Raw genomic sequence first — 22236 nt, 5'->3', positions numbered from 1 at the left:
AAAATTCTGAGTTTGAATGTCAGAATTCTGAGATTAAAAGTCAGAATTATGAGTTTGAAAGTCAGAATTATGAGTTTTAAAGACAGAATTCTGACTTTCAAACTCAGAATTCTGTAAAAAAATAAATAAATAAATAAACTCCCAATTAAGATTTTCAATCTCAGAATTCTGACTTTTATTCTCAGAATTCTGACATTCAAACTCAGAATTCCGTAAAAAAAAAAATTAAATCACAGAATTCTGTAAAAAAAAAAAAAAAAAAAAATTATATATATACACATATATATATATATATATATATATATATATATATATATATATATATATATATATATATATATATATATATATATATATATGATGGCCCCAGGGCTCTTCCATACTTCCAGAAATCATTGCTATTAAAACGAAAAAAAATAAATTTACATTTTTCTTTATTTATAAGACAAACACAAATACATTCTTTCCTCCCGTGACAAACTGACACTGTTGTGACATTGCTGGCAGTGGCCTTGTCATTTATTTCTCTTAGTGCTGTTCAGAACAAAGAAAAAGAAATAAAATTATTTCTTTCAATAGTATTTTTATATGAGAAATACATTCTTTCCTCCATGGACAAAGCGACATTGTGACATTGCTTGTGGTGGCCTTTGTCATTTCTTTCTCTTTTTGTTGTTCAATCCAAAAAATATGGAAATATATTTTTTTTAATGATAACATTTGATAAGACGGAGTGGTTGAGGTGACATGGGTTTATAACTTTGACCATCAGAGTGATGTGCAGGGGAAGGACGAGGAGGAAGTTGCACAAAAGCAACATGCTGGGAGAGGAAACAGGGTGCCCAAAAAACAACAGGGGGCCAAAGCAGTGAGCACCAGATAGCAGCCGAATGATGCTGTCATCTGTCAGCAGAAGAATGCAGGAATAGCTGCGGCTCACCGGTAGTTCTGTTCACAGGACCCTTGTGACTCCTTTCTATTATCTCTGTTCTTCAAACAAAATATTACAATATGAAGATAAATACTAAAACATCAAATGTATTACATTAAATAATAAAAAAATATAAAAGATTATAATACTAATATAAAAGAATACAAATACAACTACATTCCTAGATATTAAGACAGACTTAAAGGTGGGGACTCGGGAGTAGAGGGGGGTCGGTGTGGATGTTGGTAGGGGGCAATGGAGAGTAACAACAAAGTTATGGTGGGGCTTCACAGCTTGCAAGAGGCCAAGCATGTCCGCCATTTCTTATGTGTGGTGTTGGTCTTCCCTTTCATCCGTAGCCTATTAAAGATTCAGAAGAGTGGATGAACCAGCATGGGCCACCTCAAACCACCTTCCACCAAGGAAAAAAAAGAACTTCTTATCTTTTTTTATAGGAAGTCACGTCCACAGGTTCTTCTGCCTCTGCACTAAGACTGGGCTACCTTCTTAGAATTAGAATGGTTTTCCCCCCCAAAATTTACAATTTTAAAATAAATGCTAAAACATTAAAATATTACATTAAATGTGGCACTACCCCGGTAGGGGTTGCAGATGACAGGGTTCCCCACTGCTGCACAGCCAGGAACATAACAGATTCAGCTTTCATTCAGGCACAGTGAACAGCCCTCAAGCTAGTCAAGCTAGATAGTGGTAAAACCAAGGGCAACTTCCTCCCTATATACAACACCAAATGATTCCTCTGCACAACCTATCAGTCTCGGTTAGATCAGCAACAGCCCTTTGCAGTTTAGGAACTCTCAGTCCCTTAGAAAGTAGCACAAAGTTTTGTGAACTGCATCCTGGAGTATCTCCAACTCCCCTGTAGACACTGGTCCCAGCTCTACCACTGCAGGAAAATACTAGCCCGGAACTAATGACAAACAAAGTCTCCTGCATTCAAAAGGGATGTGACGGCGGTCGGTATTGCCTAGGATCTCTTTGGCTCCGGGTAAATGCACAGACCTTGTTGCCCTCCAGTGGTCCGGGGAAACCCGATGGAAACACTGTAGAAAAAAACGAAAAGTGGGAGCACCAACCCTGTAATGTTTATTGGTATAAAAGGAAATATACTCACAAAGGAGTCAATCATAAAAGCATTTCAAAGTCCATAACGGACACCAAGCCACCAGGTCACCGCGACCGTGTCACTGGACTAGGGATGAGCACGCGGTTCGAGCCACGTCAGTTTGACTCGAATATATGGGGCGTTGGCGGCAAATTCAAGTTCGACTTGAACATATGGGGCGTTCGCGGCAAATACAAGTGCCACGGAACGCCCCATAATGCACTGCGAGATCACAGTACATTGAAGTCTGATGATTGGCCAAATCATGCACCTGACCTGCATGCTTTGGCCAATCACAGTGCGCTCTGCTGCCAGAGCCAAAATTGGCCAAAGGCACGGTGCCTTTGGCCAATCATGGCTCAGGGGGACTAAGTCCACGGCCCAGACTATATAAGGCTGCTTACATAGCCGCTGGGTATAGTGTGTGGACAGAGATAAATTTAGCTAGATTAGGCAGGCAGGTTAGTTAGTGGCATGCAGGGAGTGTATTTAATATATACTGTGTATATATATATATATATATATATATATATATATATATATATATATATATATATATATATACACACTCTGCATTTAGTGTAGACTAGATATTCAGTGTAGACTCTATATTCAGTCAGTGCAGGCAGTGTAGTATATATAAGACAGTGTACTGAAGTGATTAAGATGAACCCCGCGCCAATTTAAAAAAAAAAATGGCATAGGGGTCCACCCCAAAATCCATACCAGGCCCTTCAGGTCTGGTATGGATTTAAAGGGGAACCCCATGGGGAACCCCACGCCAACATTTTTTTAAAAAATGGCAAGGGGGTCCCCCCAAAATCCATGCCAGACCCTTATCCAAGCATGCAGCCTGGAGGGACCCCAAAGCACCCTCCCTATGTTGAGGGCATGTGGCTTGGTATGGTTCAGGAGGGGGGGCACTCGCTCGCCCCCCCCTATCCTGGCCTACCAGGTTGCATGCTCGGATAAAGATCTGGTATGGATTTTGGGGGGACCCCCATGCCATTTTTTTTTTAAATTTGGGTGCGGGGTTCCCCTTAAAATCCATACCAGACCTGAAGGGTCTATCCAGGATCAGCCCTGCAGCTGGGATATCACAAGTGCCTCGCGGGTGTCCCGGAGCTGCAGCCACAATGCGGGGGACTCCCGCGAGAGACTTGGAATTTATGGAAACCGGCCTACTAAGCCATTGGCCCACCAGGAACCTCCTGGTAGTCCCGATGGCCAGTACATGCCTGTTCAGTGCTGGAGGTGCTGTATCTGCGCCCCCCCCCCCCCCCCGCTTTTTCCCCCCAAAAAAAGCCCACAGTTTGTGTTTTGTTTTGTTTTGTTTTCTTTGTCTGCAACACTTCCTGCACAGAACATGGAGGAACAGTTTCCAACATCTGAATGCATCTTGTTCTAATCAAAGGAAAGAGATGAGGAGGATTAGTTGCTGGGTGGCATTGGGTGTTTTTCTTCCATAAATGCAATTCACAGCAAAAAGCTGGCATTGGTAAATATCTGTCTGCTTTCTATTAGGACTGAAGAATATCTGAGCAGAAAGAATCCCTGCAAGAGCTGATCCCATCTACACACACTGCTCTGCAAGCAAACTAAATGCGGCTTCCTATCTATTTCATGGTTTTATGGGTCGTGCACCAGTTTTAATGGAAGTCTACTAATAACTATGCACGCTCATGCAGTGTTGATGCCTTTTAAAAGTGTGGCAATTACTCTGGAAGATCTGCAATTACCCGTATTCACTAAAAACTAATCCGCTGCCCCTAAACTCTTGTGATGGTTTAGGCAGATAAATATTATCACTTTGATTTAGCTCTGTGGCACGTTATGAGCGTGTATACGTTTTGTCAGAGGAACCAGTTTTTCCCTCATGTATAAAAAGCCAAGTGAGGGGAGGAATACATTGTAATGGAAAAGATCAGGACTTACAGTGTGGAGAACAAGTATTTGATACACTGCTGATTTTGCAGATTTTCCTACTTACAAAGCATGTAGAGGTCTGTAATTTTTATCATAGGTACTCTTCAACTGTGAGAGACGGAATCTAAAACAAAAATCCAGAAAAGCACATTGTAAAAATTTTAAATAATTCATTTGCATTTTATTGCATGACGTAAGTATTTGATCACCTACCAGCCAGTAAGAAATCCGGCTCTCACAGCCTTCCTGTTCTCCATTCATTACCTGTATTAACAGCACCTGTTTGAACTTGTTACCTGTATAAAAGACACCTGTCCACATACTCAAACAGACTCCAACCTCTCCACAATGGCCAAGACCAGAGAGCTGTGTAAGGACATCAGGGATAAAATTGTAGACCTGCACAAGGCTGGGATGGGCTACAGGACAATAGGCAAGCAGCTTGGTGAGAAGGCAGCAACTGTTGGCGCAATTATTAGAAAATGGAAGAAGTTCAAGATGACGGTCAATCTCCCCCGGTCTGGGGCTCCATGCAAGATCTCACCTCGTGGGGCATCAATGATCATGAGGAAGGTGAGGGATCAGCCCAGAACTACACGGCAGGACCTGGTCAATGACCTGAAGAGAGCTGGGACCACAGTCTCAAAGAAAAACATTAGTAATACACTATGCCGTCATGGATTACAAATCCTGCAGCGCACGCAAGGTCACCCTGCTCAAGCCAGCGCATGTCCAGGCCAATCGGAAGTTTGACCATCTGGATGATCCAGAGGAGGAATGGGAGAAGGTCATGTGGTCTGATGAGACAAAAATAGAGCTTTTTCGGTCTAAACTCCACTTGCCGTGTTTGGAGGAAGAAGAAGGATGAGTACAACCCCAAGAACACCATCCCAACTGTGAAGCATGGAGGTGGAAACATCATTTTTTGGGGCTGCTTTTCTGCAAAGGGGACAGGATGACTGCACCATATTGAGGGGAGGAAGGATGGGGCCATGTATTGTGGGATATTGGCCAACAACCTCCTTCCCTCAGTAAGAACATTGAAGATGGGTCGTGGCTGGGTCTTCCAGCATGACAACGACCCAAAACACACAGCCAGGGCAACTATGGAGTGGCTCTGTAAGAAGCATCTCAAGGTCCTGGAGTGGCCTAGCCAGTCTCCAGACCTGAACCCAATAGAAAATCTTTGACGGGAGCTGAAAGTCCGTATTGCCCAGCGACAGCCCCGAAACCTGAAGGATCTGGAGAAGGTCAATATGGAGGAGTGGGCCAAAATCCCTGATGCAGTGTGTGCAAACCTGGTCAAGAACTACAGGAAACGTATGATGTCTGTAATTGCAAACAAAGGTTTCTGTACCAAATATTAAGTTCTACTTTTCTGATGTATCAAATATTTATGTCATGCAATAAAATGCAAATGGGAATTACTTAAAAACACACAATGTGATTTTCTGGATTTTTGTTTTAGATTCCGTCTCTCACAGTTGAAGAGTACCTATGATAAAAATTACAGACCTCTACATGCTTTGTAAGTAGAAAAACCTGCAAAATCGGCAGTGTATCCCATACTTGTTCTCCCCACTGTACCTTTGTAATCACTACCAGTAGATTAGCTACTTTTTGAGCAACTGGCAAAACCATGATTGCAGTTACCCCTGAAAGTGGCTCTATAGGCTCCACTGATATTGAGCCCAGCAATGCACAAGGGACCGGGGAGAGGCTCAAGGCACTCCTGAATCTCCAGGATCTCTGTGGAATTTCTGGTGATCAGGTGGATTAACTTTCAGGGTCACTTTACTGGCAGAGTGCTTGGCATGTCCCCCCACCAGGGCCGTCTTTAATATCGATTGGTCCCTGGGCAAACATTTTCTTGGGCTTTCCTGAATCCACTTATCAACTATTTGTGGGCTCAAGGAGAAGCTGCCTTAGGCCTCACAACAATGACTGGGCCCAGGGAAGCTGCCCACTTTGCCCTGTGTTAAAGATGGCCCTGCCCTCAACAGGCAGGCTTGTGGTAGTTTGCTGCCCTGATAAAGCACTATACTTATACCTGTGAACTTTGGGGGCTTCACCAGCCGAAACTGGGGGGGGGGGATAATAGGGTTGTGCTGTTTTTCAGGTCCTGGATTGATAGAGACAAGGATTTTGGAGACAAAATCATAACAATATGGGCCTCCGAACAAATAGTGCGCAAAAACTGACAATCCTGACAACAAACAGCCAATCATGACAACATTTGGTAAACAAATGGGCAGTTCTTTAACCACTTCAGCCCCAGGAAGGATTTACCCACTTCCTGACCAGGCCATTTTTTGCGATACGGTAAAAAAAAAATCCCAATTGGTGTATATTGTTTGGTTTGCGCAAAAGTCATCGCATCTACAAAATAGGGGATAGATTTATGGCATTTTTATTATTACTTTTTTTTTTACTAGTAATGGCGGCGATCTGCTATTTTTGGAGGGACTGCGACATTGCGACAGACAGATCGGACACTTTTGACACTTTTTTTGGGACCAGTGACATTTATACAGCGATCAGTGCTATAAAAGTGCACTGATTTCTGTATTAAGGACACTAGCAGGGAAGGGGTTGACACTAGTGGTGATCAAGGGGTTAAATGTGTTCCCTGGGAGGGGTTTTTAACTGTGGGGGGGCTGGACTGACTGGAGGAGGAGAGAGATCGCTGTTCCTAATCACTAGGAACAGACAATCTCACTCTACTCCCCTGACAGAACGGGGATGTGTTTGTTTACATTGACAGATCCCCGTTCCGCCTCTCTGTGGAGCGATCGCGGGTGGCCGGCGGACATTGAGTCTGCCTGACCCGCTGGTTGGCTCCCCCACTAGCAAATGGGTGGCGCGTGTGCCCACAGATCGCTGTGTACGCTCCCGACGTACAACGATGGCGATTCGCGCAGCCGAGCCAACCTGCCGCGGCTGGTTGGCAAGCGGTTAAATATGTGAGCAACAAATGCCTAATCAATACAATGCATGGGGCAACAAAACTGGCAATTGTTATATTACGTCGGCAAAAAAAGGCCAGAGAGTACAATCCATGAACAACAAATGACCAACTGTTATAATACATAGGCAGCAAATGGGCCATCATTACAAAATGTGGGCAACAAGTGGGCAATCATTAAATGCACGGGCAGCAAATGAGCAAACAATAACTGGCATTAAAAGCAGGCATTTGAGAAGCGTTAAAAATGCGTTAAAAATGCCCCTTAAAGGCCTATGCAAATGATACAATGGACACAGTGCTGTTCACACTGTCAAAACATGAAGCAAGTCAGGAGGTGTCTGAAGCCTTTTAATGTCCCCCATTAAAGTCTATGGTAACCCCGGCAGGCAGTTACGGGGGGTTAAGATTAACTTATTTGCTGTAATGAAATAGGCACTTGTGGAGTGGTTTTAACGCGCCCTAACGCTCATCAAACGCCTCAAAACCCCTAGGGCGTTTGAGGAGCATTTTTAAATCGTCATTAATGCTTGTAAAACACCAATCTAACGCCCATACTAAAGCTCATTAACGCGAGTCTAGCGCCCATACTAAAGATAGGCTTGGAGCGATAGGAATGTAATGAAAATAGTGAAGGGACGGCATGACAGAGTGAGAAGGGGAGGCAATGAAGGGGTTAAGGAAGTTAAAGTTGTAGAAGCAGGAAAAAGAGAGGATTGGCTGGGGAAAGCAGGAAAAGGAGGGGTCTGGTAGTTTACTTAGGGAGAGGCGGAGCTCTCTGGCATTATTGGAGGGTCAGCAGGTGAAGAAGCAGGCAATTTACAAGCTGAAATGCAACAGTTATGTCAGAGGTGGACAGGATTTTGGCCCAGCTGCGGGCGGCTGCCGCCACGAGGGGACCGGAGTGGCTGCATAGTCAGGTAGCGTCCCTTATAGAGGACCAGGCATCCAGGTCTCCAGGTCGGCAGCAGAGGCGGTGGGGTGACAACTCCTACGCGCTCGGAGGTCTCATCCCCCGGAGCGTTTTTTCCCCAGAAACTTTCCCCCTGAGCTTTGCGCCAGGACAGGAGCCCCGAACGGGACCCATCAGGGACACATGCTGGGCCACCATCGGCTTCAGCAGGTGGATCGCCTGGACAGAATCCTCGTCGGAGGCGGAGCTCTGCAAGTGAGGCGGCGAGTCGCGTTCAAACCCCACCCCTGCCCGCTCGGCGTCACTGTCGGGACCCAGCAGATTCCCCCCCTCATGCTGCTGAGAGGGGGGTTCCTGCGAGGGAAATGATCAGCCATGGCTGCCGGGCCGTTACCAGACGCGGCTGGCGGCTCCACCACCAGGCCAGGTCCCCCTGTAGGAGCTGGTAAAGGCAGAAACAGGAGAGCACAGGCGGTTTCTGGAGGCAACAGACAATTTAGAAGCTGTGCGGGGGGCGGATCCGGTGTTGTGAGGAGGGGCCAGAAATGGCAAGGGTCCTCGGCATCCAGGCCCTCCATGCCTGGGGTGCTAAGACCAGAGGAGCAGCAGCTTCCAGCAGAGCGGTTTGAAGGAGAGCTGTCATACTCTGAGGAGGAGGAGTCGCGGAACCAGCCGGCACTGGTGAATTCGGGAGCGGCGGCTGTTGGGGTCTCCCCTGGTCAGCTCGGTAAGTCTGACTCCTTATCTACTACCTTTTGAAATGCTGCATTGGCCGGGTAGTTGGGTTTAAGGGATGGGGGAATTCTGTGAATGTCAGGGTCGCGCCGCAGGCTGGGAGTTCGGCTGCTGGCCCGCAAGGGACAGATAATGCACCTGCCACTTCTGGTACAGATGCGCAGCTGCGTGATTTATTGGGAGGGCTGCAGGATCTAGTGCAGCATTTTGCGGGGGGGGTAACAGTCCAGGCATGTGTCGCCTTGGGTTCAACCGGGTGGGGGGGCAGTGGTAGACAGGGCAAGTCCGGGGTCCGGTGCGGTGCCTACCCTCCTCCCTGCGGTCCTGGTGTTGGCCACAGTAGCTACAGGGATTTCAGTGTCGCCCCCCGGCAGTGGGGGCAGCTATTGCAGTGCCTGAGAAGACGGGAGCGTTGCAGGTGGTCTCAGGAAAAACGGATCACGTGCGGTTAGCCGATGTGGCAAAATGCAAAGTTTTTGTTATGCTTTGAGGGTCCGTTAGGGGCGCATTTAAAACAGGAAGTCCGAGAAAAGATTTGCAAGGGTGAGTATGTGGAGATTTTCTCCTTACTGCCTTTAGAGAAGTTTAACCTGGACAGGCTCAAGCCTGACGACACTAAAAAGGAGGAAGAGGAGAAGCGTTGATATCAATTGATTCCACGGACTTTAGACAACTGGCTGCAATCGTTTGCCATTATGGCGAGCGTTATCAGATGAGAATCCAGAACGTGGTTCGGCACTTTTTTGCTACATGGACGCCATTCCAGAAGCTTACCGAGTGTATGGTGGAACTGCTTGGCTAGGTTATGACGAGCAGTTTCGGCAACGTAGGGCTATCCGGCCGTCCCTTCGGTGGGACCACAAGGACATTAGCCTCTGGATGCAGCTCATGTCCTTAGCGCGGGCCACGAATCAGTTTTTTCCAAGGGGGGCCGGTGGTGCAGCATCCACTGGACAACCGGCCAATAAAAAATGGGGTATATGTTGGCAATACAACGGGGGATCATGCCGTTTTAAACATGAATGCTTGGGCTGTGGAGGTTCGCACCCCGTGTCCCGCTGCTTTAAAAAAAGGTAAGTGCCGTGCCGAAGATTTTGCAAACAAGTGGAATGACGCCGGTGAGGGGGGACCAGGATGCTGCGCGCCTGTTGAGGGAGGGATTCTTGGAAGGTTTTCGCATCCCATGTTCCTTGGTAGGCCGTGTCGCCTATGGTGCATAATTTGCTTTTGGCATTGCAGCATCCGGGGGCGGTATCTGAAAATATTGGCTAAGGAGGTGGCACTGGGTCGCATGGGTGGGCCTTTTGCAGTGAAGCCTCTGCCGGATTTGGTGGTCTCGCCACTAGGGGTGGTGCCTAAGAAGGAACAACAAAAGTTACGACTGGTCTATCACCTGTCCTCTTCAAAGGGAGGTTCTGTCAATGATGCAATCGATCCGGAAGCGTGTACGGTGTCGTATACTTCTTTTGACGCAGCGGTGATCTGGGTTCGCCGCTACGGCTAAGGGGCTCTAATGGCAAAATCTAACATTGAGTCTGCTTTTTGCCTGCTACCAGTCCATCCTTGGGGTGCTGTTGGCAGGACGAATTTTATGTCGATCGCTGCTTGCCCATGGGCTGTTCTATTTCCTGTGCTCTGTTCGAGACATTCAGTTCTTTTGTTGAATGGGTGGAATTCTGTCATTCATGCGATTTACAATAGTAATGAATTTTAACGAATCTGAAAAAACTAAACGAAAATTTCTGATGAAACTCTAATTCGAATAGTTTTCGAATCAAATTCAAATAGTTTTCGATTCAAATTCAAATTTCAGCATAGAAGAATAGAATAGAAAAGAACAGAATAGAATAAAACAGAACACAATGTAAAAGAATAGATAAAAGAGAACTGAAAATAAAGGGATGGAACAGAAAAAAAATGAAATAGAATAGAAAATAAAAGAATAAAATAAAATAGAAAATAAAGGAATAGAATAGAATTAAAAAAAAGAATAGAATAGAATAAAATAGAATATAACAATCTTCTGAAATTAAAATTTCAAATAGAATAAATTTGAATGAAAATAGAATAGAATAGAAAAGAATAGAATAGAAAGAATAGACTAGAAAAAAATAGAATAGAATAAAATAGAATATAACAATCTTCTGAAATTAAAATTTCAAATAGAATAAATTTGAATGAAAATAGAATAGAAAAGAAAGGAATAGAACAGAATAGAAATAAATGGAATAGAAAATAATAGAATAGAATAGAAAATAATAGAATAGAAAAAATAGAATAGAATAAAATAGAATATAACCATCTTCTTTAAATCTAAAATACAATAAATTTGAATTCAAATAGAGTAAAAAAGAATAGAATAGAATAGAACAGAAAAGAATAGATTGAAATAGAATAGAAAATAAAAGAATAGAATAGAAAAAAACAATAGAATAGAATAGAACAAAATAGAATATAACCCATCATTTGAATTTCAAATAGAATAAATTTGAAATTCGAATAGAATAGAAATTAATAGAATAGATTGAAAAAAAATTGCGTAGAAAATTAAATAATAGAAAAGAATAGAATAGAATAAAATAGAAAAAAAAAAAGAATAGAATAGAAAGAGTATAACAATATAACCCTCTTTGAATTTAGAATAGAAAACATTCTGAATTAGAAAAGAATAGAAGAATAGAATATAATAGAGAAGAAAAGAAAAGAACATAATAGAAAATAAAATAATAGAATAGAAAAGGATAGAATAGAACAGGAAAAACAATAAAATAGAATGGAATAGAAAAAAAAAAGAATAGAATAGAAAGAGTATAACAATATAACCCTCTTTGAATTTAGAATAGAAAACATTCTGAATTAGAAAAGAATAGAAGAATAGAATATAATAGAGAAGAAAAGAAAAGAACATAATAGAAAATAAAATAATAGAATAGAAAAGGATAGAATAGAACAGGAAAAACAATAAAATAGAATGGAATAGAAAGAATATAACCGTCTTCCAAAAGTTGAATTTAGAAAAGTATAAATTCAATTTAGAATGGAATTCGAATCAAATCAAATTTTTCTGAATTCAACCTAATTGAGTTCAATTCGACCAAACTCGGAAAATTCAAATCAATTTGAACTCGAATAAATGAAACGAATTCCGAAAACAAATTGAATAAAACAAATTTATGTAAATAACGAATCAAAACAATTTTTTTTGTTCTGCACATGTCTACCGTACTGCAGTGCACTGGGTGTCGTTGGCACTGCCCTTGCCATGTATATGAATGGCACCACACATGGGCTGCCAATGCGGCACAAGGGATGATAAAACCAATATGGCCGTTGTGGTGCACTGCGGTGAATTGTCCTCTCCTGTAGAACACAATGCACCATAACACATAGACCGTACGTTGCGGTGCCGAGCCTTTTGAAAAATGGGTCACATTCATTTTCCCATCCATTGTGGTCCATGGGCAGCCCACATGTCGTCATTGGCAGGTGTGATGCCATGTGTTATGGTGCGTCTTACCACAACGTGTGAGTGGGCCCTCAGAGATCCTCCCCATTGGGGACACGGACAGCTATAAAAACCTGACCAAGTGTCTTCTGTCCTACACCAGTTTAAATAAAATAATAAAGGGGTTCATCAATGAAGTGGGGCCCCCTACTGGCAGAGAAACGGTCCTCTTCCCTACAAGTCCTGACTAGTGCCAATTCATCTGCAGTGAATGGATCATTTTTATCAATATTATTTTGTAAGCAATCTCGCCGATGATGGCGGAGAGACAACTCTCCCGTAACGGGTCTCGTCTGAAATATGATTTGACAATTTTATTGTGTCTAATTTGTTCCCATTATGAGCGGGGTGAGGGAATCGCTGCGAGGATCATTTATAAAGCTGAAAGCAAACTCTATTATATTGGCACAATCGTTCACCGTGATTTATGGGAGCGCCGCATCTTTCGATGAATGGGCTCGGGGCGGCCCAGGAGTTCTGTCCACCAGGATGATGTCAGCCAGCACTGTCCATGTTATAGGGGATCTCCGGTATATCAGTGCAGGTCAGTCAGCGCCGGACATTCATTGTCTGTTAACTATTTGCTGTCTGGGGCAATTTCTTCATTTTTACACACAGGTTACAATCAGTATTTGTTTTTTTTAGAAAATTACTTAGAACCCCCCAAACATTATATATTTTCTGAAAGCAGAGGCCCTAAAGCATTGGTCTCCAAACTGCAGCCCTTTGCTCGCCTTTATCCGGTTCTGGGGCACTTTTTCTCCCACTGAAAACGATGGGGCATAATTCCTGCGATGAACATCAACAATGGGGCACTCTTTCCCCCTTTGACACCAATGATGGGACGCCATTCCTTCCACTGATACCAATGATGGGGCACTATTCCTCCCACTGAAACCAATGATGGGGGACTTTTTCTCCCACTGACACCAATGATAGGGCACTATTCCTAACACTGACACCAATGATGGGGCACTATTCCTCCCACTGATACCAATAATGGGGCACTATTCCTCCCACTAATACCAATAATGGGGCACTATTCCTCCCACTGATACCAATAATGGGGCACTATTCCTCCCACTGATACCAATGATAGGGCACTATTCCTAACACTGACACCAATGAGAGGGTACTATTCCTCCCACTGATACCAATGATGGAACACTATGCCTCCCAGTGACACCAATGATGGGGCACTTTTTCTCCCACAGACACCAATGATGGGGTACTATTCCTCCCAGTGACACCAATAGTGGGGCACTATTCCTCCCACTGATACCAATGATGGGGCACTATTCCTCCCACTGATACCAATGATGGGGCACTATTCCTCTCACTGATACCAATGATAGGGCACTATTCCTCCCACTGACACCAATGATGGGGCACTATTCCTCCCACTGACACCAATGGTGGGGTACTATTCCTCCCACTGACACCAATGATGGGGCACTATTCTTCCCACTGATACCAATGATGGGGCACTATTCCTCCCACTGACACCAATGGTGGGGTACTATTTCTCCCACTGACACCAATGATGGGGCACTATTCCTCCTACTGAAAATCCACGTTGTGGATCTTCACTTGCCTGCAACAATTGTCACTTGCCTGCTAAGGTGGGGATTGTCACTTCCTGTGTCCCAGAGTGAAGTCAGGCAGCAGAGAGATGATGTAATCTCTCTCCTGCCCGCGGCTACCTGCAGAGTGAGGGCAGAACTGCAGGGAGGGCACGGGGGCGGTGAGATATGATGCTATCTCTCTGCTCCCCCTGCCCTCCGGCCCGCTGATTGGCCAGCCGCCCGCTCACCTGCCGACTGGCCTGCCCGCTCACCCACCGAGACGCCCGCCTGCCCACTCACTCACTCACCTGCCCGGCCGCCGAGCCGCCCGCTCACTGACCCGCTGAATGGCCCGCCGCACCTGCAACTAATTTCTTGGGGGGGGAGGCAATTACCCGTTGCCCCCCCCGGATCTGCCCCTGCCTGGAGTTCAGTTATAAACCATCCATGCAGCAGCCGTAATAATACCAGGCACCGGGTGACAAATTCAGAGAGATCTTTTTAGCACACCGGTGTGACGTTAATTCCCGAAAACTGCGCGTTCTCAGCCTGAATACCAAGTACCCGGCGCCGGCGCCCTACGTTTATGAGATCGCTTTATTTGGCTTCAGAAGTGACTGGATGATTTCTGCCATACTTGTCACAAACAGGCAGAATATACACATTTTCCCTGTCGAGGTTCATGTTGAAGCGCGGCGTCTGACTCGGCGTCGCACCTTTCCCATCCGCTTAGATTTAATGAAGCGATCTTCCAACACGCATCAGTCCTGCACGGGACGCAGTAAATTTCCTGCCTTGAAATATTTAGGCGCCGTCATGTATATTTCATTAATTTGACATATTTAATACTGTTCCTGCCGGGGTCTAAAACCTCGCTCCTGCAGCACTTAATAAATATGTTCAGCGCTTAAATTATAGAGTTTTAATAAATGCATGGGGGCTTTAATTCTTTTATGGTGCTAACGCAGGAGACGAGAGTACGTTGTCCTGCTTGAGGATTGGCTGAAGGTATTCTCGAAAAAAAAAAAGATCTTATGGTGACACTACAATTATTATTATTACAGGTCAGGTTTTTATATGGTGCCGGCAATGTACACAGTTCTTTACATAGTGTAAAAAAAAATAAAAAATTAAAATTTATTTTACTTAAGCGCTGATATAAACCTAATTAATGTGTAAGAACTAGTTCAGCTGCAACTCTTTAAATGTGCTCTGATGCCACATAGAAGATACTAATACAATAATAATAGTGCGCCTAAACCCAACTTATAAACAATAATAATGCACAGCAGTGTGATCACCAATAATCCTTAAATGTGCAAAATAATCAAAAATGATAATAATAACACTCCTTCCTCTATGCTTAGAGGTGTATTAAAATTATGATAAATAAAAAAGTGTAAAGAAAGTTCCAACGAAGAAATCACCACCACCTAAGAATAAAGTTCCTGTTCACCTTCACAAGTTGAATAAAACAAAAAAAAAAAACTGAGCCAAATGACACTTATCGGAAACATGGATCCTCGCTACGATGAGCTTATAAGTTTCCCGCGATTCAGATGTTCTATTTTCTCCCAAGATGATGGATTCTAAAAATGACTCTCAGAAATAAAAAAGACACAGTTGCGTAAGATTGCTGTGTATTCATAACTTCCTGATTAATATAGACTGTTCACTCACATTTGGTTCGGGTAAAAAAATGCTGATTGAACAATCAGTAGTGCACGCAGCTCTCCTCCTCACTGCACGTCCGGTATACCAAAACACAAGAGGTGACGTTCACTGGCTCCGACCGACGCGTTACGTCACAAGCCACGTGACTTTCTCAAGGAAAATTACTAGGAGGATAATTAGGAGGATCAGTGTTGCAACACACCTGGGTGGGCTCTGGACGTATCCTCTATGACCCTGGCTCTAATCAGGTGCTTCAAAAAAAAAAAGAAAACCCTCGCCACTGTAATTCATATGCCAGGTGCCCTGAAAGGGGCCGGATGCATGAATAGGGGGGTTGCCGCTGAGACCATGGATAGATTCATGCTTTGCATGAATCTATCCATTATGCACATAGGGGGTGGCCTGGAGAGAGGGGGGCAGCACCCGGGTGCCCCTAGTGGATGGGCCGTCTCTGACCAGTGCCTATCAGTGTCACCTATCAGTGCCCATCAGTGCCACCTATCGGTGCCGCCTCATCAATGCCCATCAGTGCAGCCTATCAGTGCCCATCCTTGCAGCATCATCAGCGCACATCGGTGAAGGAAAAAAATGACCTGTTTCCTACAATTTAAAACAAACTATAATAGTTTTTTTTTTTTTACTTTTTTTGTTTATTTAGCAAAAATAAAAAACCCAGTGGTGATTTAATGCCACCAAAAGAAAGCTCTATTTGTGTGGGATAAAAATAGTTTGGGTACAGTGTTGCATGACCGTGCAACTGTCATTCAAAGTGCGACAAATTGCGAATATTGGCCGGGTCAGGAAGGAGATAAAAGTGCCCAGTAGGCACTTAGCTGGTAAAGAGGTTCTAAATTCTAAGAGCCCTTTCACACTGTGCCGCCCCCCGGGCGTCAGCGGTAAAGCGGCGCTATTTTTAGCGCCGCTTTACCGTCGTTTTAGCGGTGCTATTTGGCCGCTAGCGGGGCGGTTTTAACCCCCGCTAGCGGCCAAAAAGGGGTTACATTCGCCCACAAAACACCATTGCAGCTGCGTTTTGCCGACGGTATAGCAGCGCTGCCCCATTGTTTTCAATGGGCAGGGGCACTTTAAGAGCGGTGAGTTCGCCGCTCCTAATGCGCTGCAAAGAAGCTGCTTGCAGGACTTTTTCTGACGCCCTGCCATCGGAAGCACTCGGGCTTTCACACTGGGTTTGCAGCTGAGGCTTCTTTCAGGCGCTTTACAGGCGCTATTTGTAGCGCTAAAGCTCCTGAAAAACGCCTCCAGTGTGAAAGGGGTCTAAAGGTTATTTTATTCTAACGCATTCTGTGCAATAAGGTAAAAAAAAAACGAAATACCTGTCCTACCCGCCCCCATTCCTAAACACTTACCTGGCTCCTGTCACAGCTCCAATGCTGTCTCCAGCTCCTCTTACTCCCTGTTTTCACAGGAGAAACAAAGGGCAGTCAAACCACTAGGCTCCTGTTGCTGACAGTTCCTGTGAAGAGGGTACAAGGGCATGGCTTAGTAGTGCTGTGTGTTTCTATAGACGCACACAGCCTGGCTCGGGAGCATGGGTGTCTCTTTATCACCCGACTTGCTAAGGAATCACCCAGAGTAGGGTGAAGAGGACAGATCTGATGGGGGAATTGCCAGAAGAGGCGGTGAGGGACCTCTCTGTGCAATTTCGTTGCACAGAGCAGGTAAATATAACATCATTTTTATTTTTAAACCCAAAAAAAAATATAGCCTTTAGCATCACTTTAAGCCACTGTGTTTATTTTATCAGCCTTGTTATCATGGAAAAAGTCCTTTAAATTATTTTCGGGTCTCAGGGAACACCTCCTAAATTGTTATGTTCACAGCTCTCAGGACATTGGTGGTCAGGGAAAAGTGCCCCTTTACAATGGTATTCAGTAGATATCTTATCTTATCTTCTCTCCCTTATCTTGGCGATCTTTGCAAAAATTTGCAAAAATCTTACATTACATCTTACAATCTACTTATAAAGTCCAGATTTTTTTTTTTTTTTAATCATGAAAAGCCAGCACATTTCGGGTTCCTCATTCTTCAGGGCAATGAAGACATTGTTGTCTAGTCTACAACATTATTATGGAAATATTCACAGTTGACTATATCTATAAATTTTAAAAAAATTAAATAAAAAATAAAAGTAAAATAAGTAAATAATAATTAAATTCTACTGTATATTAATAAATAACGTGCTTTCTACAATTCAATTTATAACTTTACAAAAATAAATGTGTAAATTAATCTATGTAGTCTACTAATAAAAAAAAATATATTGTATCTATTTAAAGGCATGTATCTATTACATTGTATTATTAAATAAACATTTATCTATTTAATCAAATTTATTTATGAATGAATTTTAATATATTATGATAGGGGGTAATATAATAACAAACTGATCCATAAAAAATCACATAAAATACATTTTACAGTCTTGTATAATCAAAAAAACATAATACAGCAATGATATGCAATCTATACAAATTAATTGACTATATACAAGTGCATCTCAAAAATTAGAATATCATCAAAAAGTTAATTTATTTCAGTAATTAAATTGAAAAAGTGAAACTCATATATTTTATGTAGATACGTTACACACAGAGTTAATATATTTCAAGCATTTTTTTTTTAATTGATGTTTATGGCTTACAGCTAGTGAAAACCCAAAATTCAGTATCTCAGAAAATTAGAATATTACATAAGACCAATAAAAAAAAGGATTGAGTAATGAGTGACAATACTCCACATGAATATTTCTATTATATTTATTGGTTCTCATTCAAATATGATTGTCATGTGAAAAGTTACATAAGCTTTTTTTTTTCTGGCTCCATAAACTTCATTTGGAGCACCTAAAATCACACGGCACACGGGTTTTAGTGCATTTTTTTTATGCGCTTTTCACACATTTTTGTTTCTAACAACCAGTCTTCCTCTCCTGAGCCACCTTAGGCCAAGGGATTCAGAAGAATACATGGTGGATATAAAGACTTTCATCCACCTACATATGACCCACAAGAACCCGTATGTCAAGAACATCTTGGCAGCCATCAGAAAGGCCATGACAGCCGTAAGGTGATTGCACTTATAATTGAGCTCAAGCATAAGTGCAGAGGAACACATGGGCATGTCCACCTTAAATACCAGCACTTATGGGGCAATTTAAACCTGGGCTCTGTATGATATCATTGCTGAATGGTATTTCAGCTTGAACCTGCTTGACCCTGTTATTGACCTGGCTTTCATCTGAACTTGCTCATCCACGTTTGCTGCCTATCTTTGTTACCGACCTCGGGCTGGACCTAAGACCAAGATTTTGCTTACCAATTCTGTACCTCACTGCCAGCACGCTGCCAACTTCTGCTTGTCCCTGACCTTGATCCTGCTCACTATTTGGTGCCTTCCTGCTCGATTGTTACCGAACTCGGCTTGTGACCAGGCTCTGCTCACTACTGGACTTGGTGTGTTTTGGGTGCCTTCTCTGCTGTGCTTCTGCCATCTCAGTGCTCCTAAGTTCAAGTCTTCATTTTCATGACTAGGGTAGTTCAGATAACTCACTGCCCCAACTCAATTATGTACCTGCCAACACCCCCCCTTTCCTCCCCAGTAGGGACACTGACACTGTGTTGGATTTAAATGGCCGCTTGGACTTTTGTTAACTCAAAACATATTTAAACATAAACCTTCTTAAATGCTCCAGCTCTAAAATTAATAAATGATTGCAGATTCTTGACGACACCATCTTCCAAACTTTTGGAATCTGTGGTACCTCTAAGTTAGATTCTGTCCCCAGCCGCGAACACTGCCTAAAGGACTTACTAACTGACCACAGAACCCTACCACCTTACCACTAGACTGAACTAGACAAACCAGGAGGATTCCATACCTGAGACGGGTCCCACCGTTTTATCAAATACCTCATTTTTGTAACCCTCGTCAAGGACCCCAATCGCCACACCTTCTGCATGAAGTACCTCCAAACTTATCCACTAGGGCGGGAGGGCGGGACATTCCACCACCGACTTTCCACCTGCAACTGATGCCTCCTCGTTCCTCCCTTCACTAATTATTCAGCTCCTCCCTATCCTGCACTAAACTCCTCTAATCAGGTAAGGGCCATTTTATTTTATCTAAACAGTCCCAACCCCTCTTTAACCTATTGCAGTCTGGTAGTTCCTTCCACCCCGTCATGTATGCCCTGCGCTTACATTTCTTTTCAGCTCCGTACATGTCTTCTTCCTGGCACCCCCACCCTTGTATTGTGCTCACAGCTCTTGTCCCAACTTTCAGTGGTGCTTAGACAGGAACTGTGCAAGGGGCCACTCTCGTTATCTTGGGCTCCTTATACAGGTATGTGACACTCTACAACCCAAGTGATGCCGATTACAAGAATCACGGTAAGTGTCAGAGGACCGGGGAAGAGGGCCAGGGAAGAAATTGACATAGTGGTATTCAGTGCAGAGACAAGATTACCCTGTGCCCAGGGCAAAGATGCTAAATTTCTCCCCTACCTTTCATTATGTGTGAGCTTATGAGGAGGAGGGGGAGAGAGAGCACAGCCCGCACCTCCTCCCGGCTCTCTCCTCCTCTCCTTGCCGCTTCCAGTGCTGGGCTGACAGAAGTAGTGATGCCTCTGTCACTACTCTTATCAGCTTTATAGTAGAAGAAACTTGCAGCGCCCCCATCTCTAGAAAACACGCTGCACCCAGGGCAGCCGCCCCATCTGCCCACCCCTTGTACCAGGTATGGCGGCATTATCTCCAGCACTTTATTGAAACATAAAAGATATAAACTATACTCACAAGACCATTGTGAATGACAGTGTTGTAACTATTAACAATCCCATACAACTCCTCTGGTTGGAATGGATGATGTCACCACTGACGCGTTTGTTCAGAGCAGGACTTGAGTTTTGCTCTGAAGTAGGGGGCTTGTCCCTCAAAAACGTGCCAGCTGGTGACATCATCCATTCAAAACTGGAGGAGTTCTCTTGATAGCTTGCTTTCGGTTCCTTGTTTTTTTTTTTATACAACTCTGTCATTCACAATGGTTTTCTGATCATAATTTATATTTTTTCATCCTTCAATAAAGTGCTGTTCATAATGCACTAGGCGTTTGCGTCCTTTGTTTTTTATTGTTTGTGCAGTTACAAGATTCCCTGATCTTAAGAGGGCAGCAACACCTAGATCATCCAGTCCGGGTTGCTTAGAGGTTACCTATATCAGAAGTACTGTGGTCAGCTTCTCTGGGAGTTCTTAGCGCTATTGTGTCAGGTTTCCTTTCCTTTAAGCTGGGGGGGGGCCTTTAATTAAGGCTGTATGGGGCCCCATGATTTCCAATGGCGGCCCTAGATAACAGAGTATATAAGTACAGTAGTACCTTGGATTACGAGCACGCTTGTAGTCCAAAGCACTCGTATATCAAAGCGAGTTTCTCCATAGAAATCAATGGAAAATTGGTTAATTAGTTCCAAAGTCACTGCTGGTGTATGCAGTACTGTATGTGGCCAGAGGTGCGGGGGGCACTCGGAGACGCTCTGAGACACTTGGAGACGCTGGGAGACACTCGGGAACGCAGTGTCTCTGGGCGTCTCCGAGTGTCTCCAAGCATCTCCGAGCATCACTGGTACCCCTGCATTTCTGGCCAAATGCGGGATGCAGTCAGGATTTAAAAAAAAATAGCTTGTATTTGCGAAACGCTGTATACCGCGTTACTCACAATCCGAGGTTTCACTGTATTCAAAAAATGGTTTAATGGGAATAAATAAGTGGAGTGTGAAAATGCCAATTGTTTGTAAAAATAAGGAAACATATAATAGCAAAGAAAAAAAGGGGGTCAGTGGCGGTTATGAGGATAAAACGTAAATTATGAGTTTATAATGCTAGGTGCCATTGGATGATATATACAAAGGATGAGTTCACATAACAAGTGAATACCGTGTGTATGGGATGAATGGACAAACCTAATTAGATGATGTGTCAGTGGAATGTAGTTTATAGGCAGCCATGAATAAAGAAGACCGTAAAAAGAGAGAACGGGTGAAGCATTTGAGTGCTTACCGTGATGAATGAATGTTTAATGGATGTATTCCCCTAACAAGACAATGCAGCGTGGTTGTATTCAATGAGAGAACCTGATTAAATAATGTTTTACTGGGTCCTGTGTAAATATGAAAAATAGTGAAACGCGTAAAAAAAAAAGTTGTTTTTGTGGCTAAGTTGGAATTCAAAATAAGTAGGAACAGCAAAAAAAATGTTTAAAAATGCAAACGTTAATTTGAAAAATGTCTATTATTTCATTAAAGCTAAACTCCGGGCACAAAAACATTCATTTAAATATATTCCTCAAAAGCCACAAAGGATATAAATCCCCCTTTGTGTGCACCAAATGCCTTTGCAACTCTGGATATTCCTTTTGTAGATGTAGTAGTGACATCATTACTGTGCAGAGAGCCAAGTTGTGGGAGGGGCCCAGCAGGATCCACACATTACAGAAAACTACAGGAGGGGGGGCGGAGACAAGACAAGCAACCCTCCAACAGGAGAGAAAGCTGCAGTGAGGGGTCTTTATTACAGGAAGTCTCACACTGGATTACTGCACGGATCTGGGAGAAATGCAGAAAACACATCGGGATTCAAGAAGAATACACATGACCGATGGATTTAGATCTATAGTATGTTCAAACTTTAGTTTAATTTCTATATCTTCCATCTAACTGCCTCATCAAATTCATAACTTTTGGTGCTACTTTTCTTCTGCACTTCAAGTCTTCTTCCTTGATCCTTCAATGGAAAGCTTCTCTTTGGCACAGCTTCTTGTATCTGTTGTCGAATGATCTCATACAGAATTTATTTACCGTAGTTATGCAATCCAAAAGCAAGTTA

The sequence above is a fragment of the Aquarana catesbeiana genome, linkage group LG07 (genome assembly GCF_042186555.1).
Source record: "Aquarana catesbeiana isolate 2022-GZ linkage group LG07, ASM4218655v1, whole genome shotgun sequence".
NCBI classification, from domain to species: domain Eukaryota; kingdom Metazoa; phylum Chordata; class Amphibia; order Anura; family Ranidae; genus Aquarana; species Aquarana catesbeiana.
The sequence above is the reverse complement of the archived record's forward strand: the minus strand, read 5'-3'. Positions refer to the sequence as shown.